Here is an 8651-nt window from a genome sequence, read left to right as displayed (position 1 = left end):
TAGGCCCAAGAAAATGTCTCTTCATTTAATCAGTAACCAGTCTGGTAAAGCCAAAACAAAAGAATTAACAACAGTCCCATGGTTCCTCCCATCACACGTATCAGATAAGAGTGGGCCTCTGAAAAATGGAGCCCAGAAAGATGTTCATCTAATGTGTTCACAGCCAGCATCCCTGACTAGAGACAGTGCAAAGGCAGGAAAGGTAAGATACAGCCACAGCTGTACTCACAGCATCAGTGAGGATCCAGGAGACCTTACAGTGACTGTAAAACCAGAGACAGAAAACCTTTTCTCCTAAAATTAATGTGCTTGGTGTTTATGTTTTATTCATAGCTCTTCTGGTGGAGTTGTCATGCGTCACTTCCAAATTCTCATCCCTTGACCAAGCTGTCTGATACCGAGTGGCAGAGCACTATGGGCACCTCTCATTCTCTCTGTAGTTTTTGTACTTTTCTTGTAGTATACTTTGTTAATCTGTTCACTCTCTCAATTTTTTTTCTCAAAGGTATTAGTCACTCCTTTTACACATTCTTACAGAAAAGACCTTGGCATTACTGCATCACATCATCTCATGCAAAATCCTGGTTTTACTTACAGTGACCATAAAAAGCATTTCACTCTCAGTTCTGAAACTCTTCAAAGTGACACTTGCTCTTTACATTTCATTAATTTGTCATTTCCTTACCCTTGCTCTTGACTTCTTATTAATTTGTCATCTCCTTACCCTCAAACAGTTAAATATCTCTGCCAAACACATCAGTACAACAATAAATAGACTGTTACATCAATCTTATACAATTAACAATAAATTCAGGGGTGAAACTGACACTAGATTAAAACAACACACTGGAGATTGAAACAGAACTAATGAATTGGCAAAAGTCCAATGTAGATGCCCATAAGATCAATTTACAGGACACTGGTATGTACACAGTAAGAATTGTGATGCCTGCAATGTGCTGTGGCATAATTAGTAAAGCATGCCTGGGGTAAAAAAATCAAAAGAAATAGTTAAAGAAGAGCCACCCCCTTCCAATTAGTTTGGAAATAAACTGTGTAATATGCTGGAAGTGGCAGAGCACACATCCAAGTACAAATATGACAAAGATAAGGTGAGAACAAACTTCACACTGTACCTGATCTCTAAACTTCATTGAAATTTTTATTAGACAAAAACAGTTCTAAATATTTTCACTCCATCTCTAAATAGTTTCATTTACAGCTTTTTGGGTTCTCTTTCTCCTAATGTATGTTCTTCCCTGTTTATTGACCTTCTTTTTCCATCAAAAGAAAATTGGTTACTGACGTTTTGACCAGCAGTGTCACAGAACTCTCCATTAGACACCTTCTTCCATGGTACCACGCTTGTTACAAACATTGTAATGTTCCAAGTGCTACCAAATGCCACTCAGCTGTAAGTTAGTCCTTTAACTAATGGCAGTCCCATTGCCTGAAAACTCTGGAGCAGAAGCAAGGAAAGAAACATAACACAGTCATTAGAGAATCTTTTCCTTAAAACTAATGAAACTAAACCCACAAACTAACTGTGGTGTGAGTGTGCCATCTCACAGACTTTCTAAATAAAGAAAGAAAACTTGAGTCATGGTCACAGAGAGTAGCAGTGAAGATCAGTGCTTTGAGTCTAACACCAGCCTTACAAATTCAAGCTGAGAACAAAGGCCCCACTGCTGTGATACGGTCTGCTGTGCTTGTGCTGCACAGGGTTTGCTGCAGATTAAGTCAAAGCTACTACATTTTGTAGACATTCTCGCTCTGTCTTTTTTGCCTGCAGAGAAAAAGATTAATCTTTATTTTCTAGACTCCTGCTTTTCTTGAAGGAACAGGTAATACAGACTGATTCAGCTGAAAGAAGAAAATCCAGTTCTCAGGCCTCTCTGTATTTCTATGCTTGAGTAGCACTGTTAACTCATTTCACAGTGTTTTGGGCTGCTCATTTGCACTGTGCTGCTGCAGCCTGTACCTCTTCCTAGCTCCCCCCTGCAAGTTATAATCATTACAGTCATAGGGCATCTGTGAGCCCACTCTGTGTTAGGCAGCGATACTGAACACCAATTGGGAAAGAGGCTTCTCTTTCACAGGACCTTACACTCAGAGGCACCATAGTAAAAAACACTTAAATGCATGATAATGCTTTATGTTTCTTTCCATTGTATTTTACCAGGCTCCACCACATAAGCACTCCATGTGGTCTTTCAGTATATGTGACATTGTACCTCTGCCAAGTTTTGAAACTCCTTTATGCTGGTACACATTGATAGAAAACACTACAACAGTCATCAAACACTTGCCACACTACTCTGAAAGCAATTTTCAGAGCAAGAAAACACAGCCCAGTGATCTGCCCTGGAAGAGGCACGCTGAAGGAGATACCTGCCCCTCTTTAAATTCATTGCACAGTCAGACTTATCACCCTGCACCTCCATCGAGAGGTTGTCAAATATAACAGTTTGTTAAATTCACTGTCCCACTCCACCACACTGCTCCAATTAATTATTTCACCCATCAATTCAGTGACAAGTCACAGTACAAGTATCTCTATCATCAAAATAACCACCACTAGCTTCTACCAGCTCCATGCTGGGACTCCACCAAAATTATCTGGGATAGTGACTGGACTAGACCTTGTAGCAGAGGTGCTCCAGCCCCCGTGATCATTTTTGTAGCCCTCCTCTGGACCTGTTCCATCAGGTCCATGTCCTTCTTGTGTTGAGGACATCAGAGCTGGGTGCAGTTCTTCAGGTGAGGTCTTACCAGAGCAAAGTGGCAGAATCACCTCTCTTCATCTGCTGGCAACACTTCTTTTGATGTAGCTCAGAATGGAACTTGCCTTTTGTGCTGCAAGTGCACATTGTTGGCTCATGTCCAGATTCTCATCCACCAGAATTCCCAAGTGCTTTCTGCAGAGCTGCTTTCTATCATCTTACCCCTCAGCCTGTATTGAGGATTGTTCCTGCGAGGTACAGGACCCTGCACTTGGTCTTGTTGAACTATATGAGGTTCACCTGTGCCCACCTCTCCAACCTGTCCAGGTCTTTTTGGATAATATCTATTTTATTGACTGAAGAGACTCTTCATCATCATATTAATTCTAATCACAATTTCATACATTATTACTTTCTAGGAAGCAAACTTTCCAATTTTCATTTTTTTTAATGTCCACTAACATAAATTTTTAGTACATACTACTTGTGATAAGTATTCAGAGCTTTTTTTGCGTAGGCTCAGGCTGAGGGCCTGAGCAGAACTACTTATTCAGACCATTTTGCACTAAGGACAGAGATGAGGTCATTGAAGCAGAATAAACTAATCCAAGAACTCAGAAATGAGAGCAAAATGCTTGTGATGACCTTTCACTTTATGCAATAAATTATCTAAAACAAATGTTCCTTTAATTTGCTTTATAATGGTAATCACAGGAAATGACTGTCCAGCTCTCAGAGGTTTATCTGAAGTAATTAAGCATTTTCTAGCCCAGAATTTCTTTTCCTGTTGATGAGACTAGAAGTTCAATTCACTTCAGCTGGCAATGCAGTTCTAGAAGGTCAAAAAATAAACTTGTGCCATTTCTTTCACCTTCTATTAAAGATGTATCAAACTACCCATGAACATTCATACCGTATATCATTGAACATGAATGGGCTCAATGGCCTGTACAGAACAAGGGTATTGAGCAACCTATTAGACATGCTGACAAAAATACAATATTTGGGTCATATTTTACAACATAAAAATAATTACTTCAAAGTTACACTAAAAGATACAGCTTACTTAAAACTACAGACAACTTTTCTACTTCATAAGTCATTTTTCTAATAGAGAAGAATAAGTATATTTGTGCTGGCCTACCATTATATTTAAATGCAGTCTTGAAGTCTGTTTGAAAGCATTGTGTAGTCACAAGTTGTATGTAGAATCTAAAAATAAAAGTGCACACAACAAGCACTATTTGGTCTTGGTTTGCTTAATTTTGCCTTCTTTTTTTTCTACTCAAGAAAAGTAATATGAATATTAAAAACCTTCAGTAGAGCCTTTTAATTTTTTTTTTTAATTTGCAGATTAATTAGCAATCTGATATCAGCAAAAATCTAGTTTTCTCATCATTTGTGACAGAAATGTCATCATGGTAAAAATTACAAAAAAGAAGCCAATAAATCTTCTCCATTATAATCAGGTTCAGATAAGGTTTAGGGTATGAACAGTCCTCACTAAACAAGAATTTTGCATTTAAGAAACTCTTTAATGTCAGAATATTTCAACTTTACCAATCTGACTCTTAAAGGACATACCTGAATGGATGAAAGCAAACCAGGAAATCTCATTAAATGTTGCCAGCAGCTTCAAATCATTATGAATTTTCCAATAGAGCATCCGATAATTACATTAGTTTTCCAATAATGTAGTCAAATGTCTCTCATTACAACTAATTGAGAAAGTACAACAGATTACCCAGTCTCACTGTTTTATGAAAAGAAAATCGTGTTTGGTCAACTCTGCTAACAGCTGAACACATTAGCATGCACCAAAAGTTACAAACATAGCATTATAGAATTATTTAGTGTGTCAAAGTTGAGTCCAACCTTTGACCTAACACTGCCAAGTCCACCACTAAACCATATCCCTAAGTGCCACATCTACATCTTAGGAGTGTGACCAGCAGGTCAAGAGAGGTGATTCTTCCCCTTTACTCTGCTCTTGTGAGACGTCACCTTGAATACTGCATCCAGTTCTGCTGTCTCTACCATAAGGACTCAGAGCTGCTGGAGTGAGTTCAAAGGAGGGCTACAAAGATAATTGATGGGCTGGAAGACCTCTGCTATGAGGACAGGCTGAGAGAGCTGCAGTTGTTCAGCCTAGAGAAGACTCCAGGGGGAATCTTGTAACTGCCTTCCAATCCTGAAGGGAGCCTACAGGAAGAAGGCTGCAGAGGGACTTTTCATAAGGATATCTAGCAGTAGGGCAAAAGCGAATGGTTTTAAGCTGAGAGAGAGTAGGTTTAGACTGGATCTTAGCAAGAAGTTCTTCAGCACAAGGGTGGTGAGACTCTGAAATACATTGCACAGGGAAGTTGTGGATGCCTCCTCCCTGGGGCTGTTCAAGGCCAGGATGGATGAGGCCCTGAGCAGCTGAGTCTAGCTGAGAGGTATCCCTGCCCATGGCGGGGAGGTTGGAGTAGATGATCTCTAAGGTCCCTTCCAACCTAGGCCATTCTATTATTCTATGAGACATATCTCTTGATATGTCATCTCCAGGGTTGGTGACTCCACTATTTCTGCATGTCAGCACTAACCTTTCTGCAGGTCAGAATTCCTTTATTCATTGCTCCTATGCAAACTTCCAAAACTGACCTGTAAAAAGTTGTGTGAGGCTTCAAATTCACAGTCATTCTTTGATTACAATCATAAGTATTTTTGGTCACCAAGTCTCAATAGGTTGCTAATTTTCTCTGTGTCAAACTGAAAAGCTTTCCTGGTACTCCTGGGACCTAACCTGTTCTGAACTTCAGGGTCGTAGTTCTGGGGACAATCCCATTAGCTTTACATGAATGTTTCTTGGATAAATCCTGCAGGCAAAAGGACAGGACATAACTGGACCTACACAGTCCTTATTACCAGCAGTGAGGAGCACACTGGAGGAAACTCAGATAAAACTTGTAGAGTTGGAAGTCAGGCTGGTTCTCACCCAACACAACAATAAAATCCACATGATCATCATCATCATCTTATTACTATTATTATTATAATTATTATTATAATTATTATTACAGTTATCCAGTTAAGTAGAACAACATATAGTAGAGCCCTCTATAGCTAAGTGCATCAGGCACTTGTGTAGTAAGACAGGCAGAGCACACAGAACCTACTGCCAGCCTGGTCAAAGGGCATCTCTCAGTGTCTACAGTATGAAATCACCTCAGAACTATGAAGCCTACTTGGAGGCAAAAAATCAATGGTCATTCAGTTCTGAACTCCTGTATATTCCTTGGTAGCTTACTTATTCCAAAATTAAAAAATGAAAGAACAAACAAAAAGCTGAGGTAATGAAAGAAAATATTTTCAACATGTCCCTTATAAGTCTTCACTCAGTTGTTCCAAACTCATAATTGCTTAAAACAGGATGAAAGAGGGAAGATGTGACTTTAAGTGAGATTCAACTATTTGTGATAACATTTGGAGTCACAAGCATGACACCAAAAGCCTGCAACCAGAAACAGCGTGCAATTACTGCTCTAGATCTGTTTTGACACCACCTCCTATACATCACCCATGTGCTTCGGAGACTCTGGGGCCGGAGGCCATGAGAAGCATATGCTTTCTATTGTTTTACATACTTGTGCCTACAGACTAGAGACCAGTGTGATCACTGCACTCAGCTATTTGGTGGTGAAGTCCCTCCCTTCGAGTCCAGGGCAGCAAATGGCATCCATGGTTCAATGCCCCAGTACAGCTCTTCTGTCCTTGTCCAAAGAAGAAAGTACAGATGGTGAATTTAAAAAATAATAATAATAATAATTAGGAGGACATCTCTGTGCAGCTAGACTGAGTGTACATCAGCTTTTCAAAGTCTTGGTAAAAAGCCCTGTAGAAACTTTGCCTTTGAAACACGCTCCTGTCTAATAAGCACAAGGCTACGTTAATAGGATGTCTATAGTAATATCAATAACAATAATAATAATCTTGATAAAGGAGACAGCTCTGTAATGAATATGATAATGATTAATTTTTCAGAACTTTCAAATGGCCATTTCAGATCACTGTCCTTATATATTAAGAACACTGCACATATGTCATCATTGATTTTTTTTAACTTCAACTTTTCAAATATTTATGGCTTAAATCAGCGGCAGACACAAAATATGCATGGAAAAGATAGCACAGGGGATAGTTGTGACGTATTTGAAAGGTGCTGCATGGAGAGTTACAATTACTAAAGGAGTGGCAAGACAGGAAAATCTCTCAAAAATGAGCACGCTACATGAAAGCAAAAGAAATATTTTGCAAAAGATCTAAAAGGATTAATTCCAAATACAAATCAAACATTGCTTTCTTTTACAAACCATCCATTTCTGCACTGATAGCAGTTTTCTTAATTAGTAAATAGGCTACCCAAAGCACCAGATCTATTTAGGAAGATGGGCAATGGGAATGGATAAGAGAGCACTGCAATGAGCCAATACATTATAGCTGTGTCATGTCTCCCTATTCAGGAACCATTAGCTGCCATCCTGGCTCCTTCCGCACAAGCACTACTTGGTTAACATCACGTACCAATTTATCACTCAGCAATAATCTTTCTCCTCAGAAATTTAAACTTGGAAATGGTTTTCACTGACTGGCAGGATAGGATATTCAAGTCCTTCTTTTCTCTTTACATCCAGCATAAAATTTTTGCAAAAACCTTGAGAGAAAGTGGTCATTATTTAAAGGTCAGTTTTGAAGACAATTAATGCATCTACTTAAGAGTTCTGAAAAACCATCTAAACCAATCCTGAACAGAAAAGATGGACTGTTAGAGCCAAGGAGGGAACACACTGAAGATGCACTGCTGAATATAAAAACTTCCTGGGTCTCTCAGTGACCATATTATATAACTGAAGCCATTTGCAGCCCTTCAAAGGACCAAAACCAGCATTCACAATGACAGTGTGTGCATGCTTGTGTGTATGCATGTGCACACCTGCATTTCTAGGAGAGGAATAGAGCTTGAAACCATAAAATTGAGATTAATTTATTTTGCTCTCATTCAATTTGGCATTTTTCTAAGTGGGGCAGACAGCATCCCAGGTGTAGAACAGAACCCATAAAATTTCAGCTAATTTAAAAGAAAAACCTAAATTCTCCTTATCATGAAAACAGCAGTGATTTAAATGTTGGCAAGCAGAATTATTTATCAACAGTTGCACGGCTTCACAAAACGAAACGCAATTCAGCGCTAGCCATGAAGAAACCATATTCCTTTCTTTAAAGCAAAGATGGGAATGAAAATGAGTACTGTAGTGACTGATAAAGGGGAGCTATTGCTTTCCAATAAGGTAAATGGCACAAGACTGATCCCTGAGTAATTTGGCATAAATTTTCCTGGTAACATGAAAAGGATATTGTGTGTGGAGTCTCTTCCCATCGATTCATTCCTTCTTTTCAGGCTCCGGTGCTGCTGGAACAGATTGTCAGCTCTAGCGCCAGCCCAAGTGACACCCGATTCACCCACTGGCAGCCATTCAAGCCTATCTGGGCAAGCAGGCCTCTGTGAACTGGGAACTTCAGGTTTTGTCTACAGTGTTTATCAGCAGTTTTCATGCTGCTGAAATTATCTTGGCAGGGCTGCTTACAGTAATCCCTCACCTCTTTGTGCAACCGCTGTTTGCAAACACAGCTCTCCTTACTTGTAGGTGTGTTATCTCCAGAGACTTCAGCCTGGAAAGGCTGTGCAAATGATCACTTAAATTGGGCTCCTCAGACAATTCAGATGATGTGCAAAATCAATACCCTGTAAAAACTAATGTAGGGGTTTTTTAAATGCAATTAAGTTAACTAGCTGCATGTTTAACCTTGGCATTCAGATCCTTCAAGAGTGTGAAGCCTGCAAGTGATAAAGTCCTCCAAACATCACCTAAATACATTTCCTCTGGATCC

Source organism: Indicator indicator, chromosome 11 (assembly GCF_027791375.1).
Source record: "Indicator indicator isolate 239-I01 chromosome 11, UM_Iind_1.1, whole genome shotgun sequence".
Lineage (NCBI taxonomy): Eukaryota > Metazoa > Chordata > Aves > Piciformes > Indicatoridae > Indicator > Indicator indicator.
The sequence above is the reverse complement of the archived record's forward strand: the minus strand, read 5'-3'. Positions refer to the sequence as shown.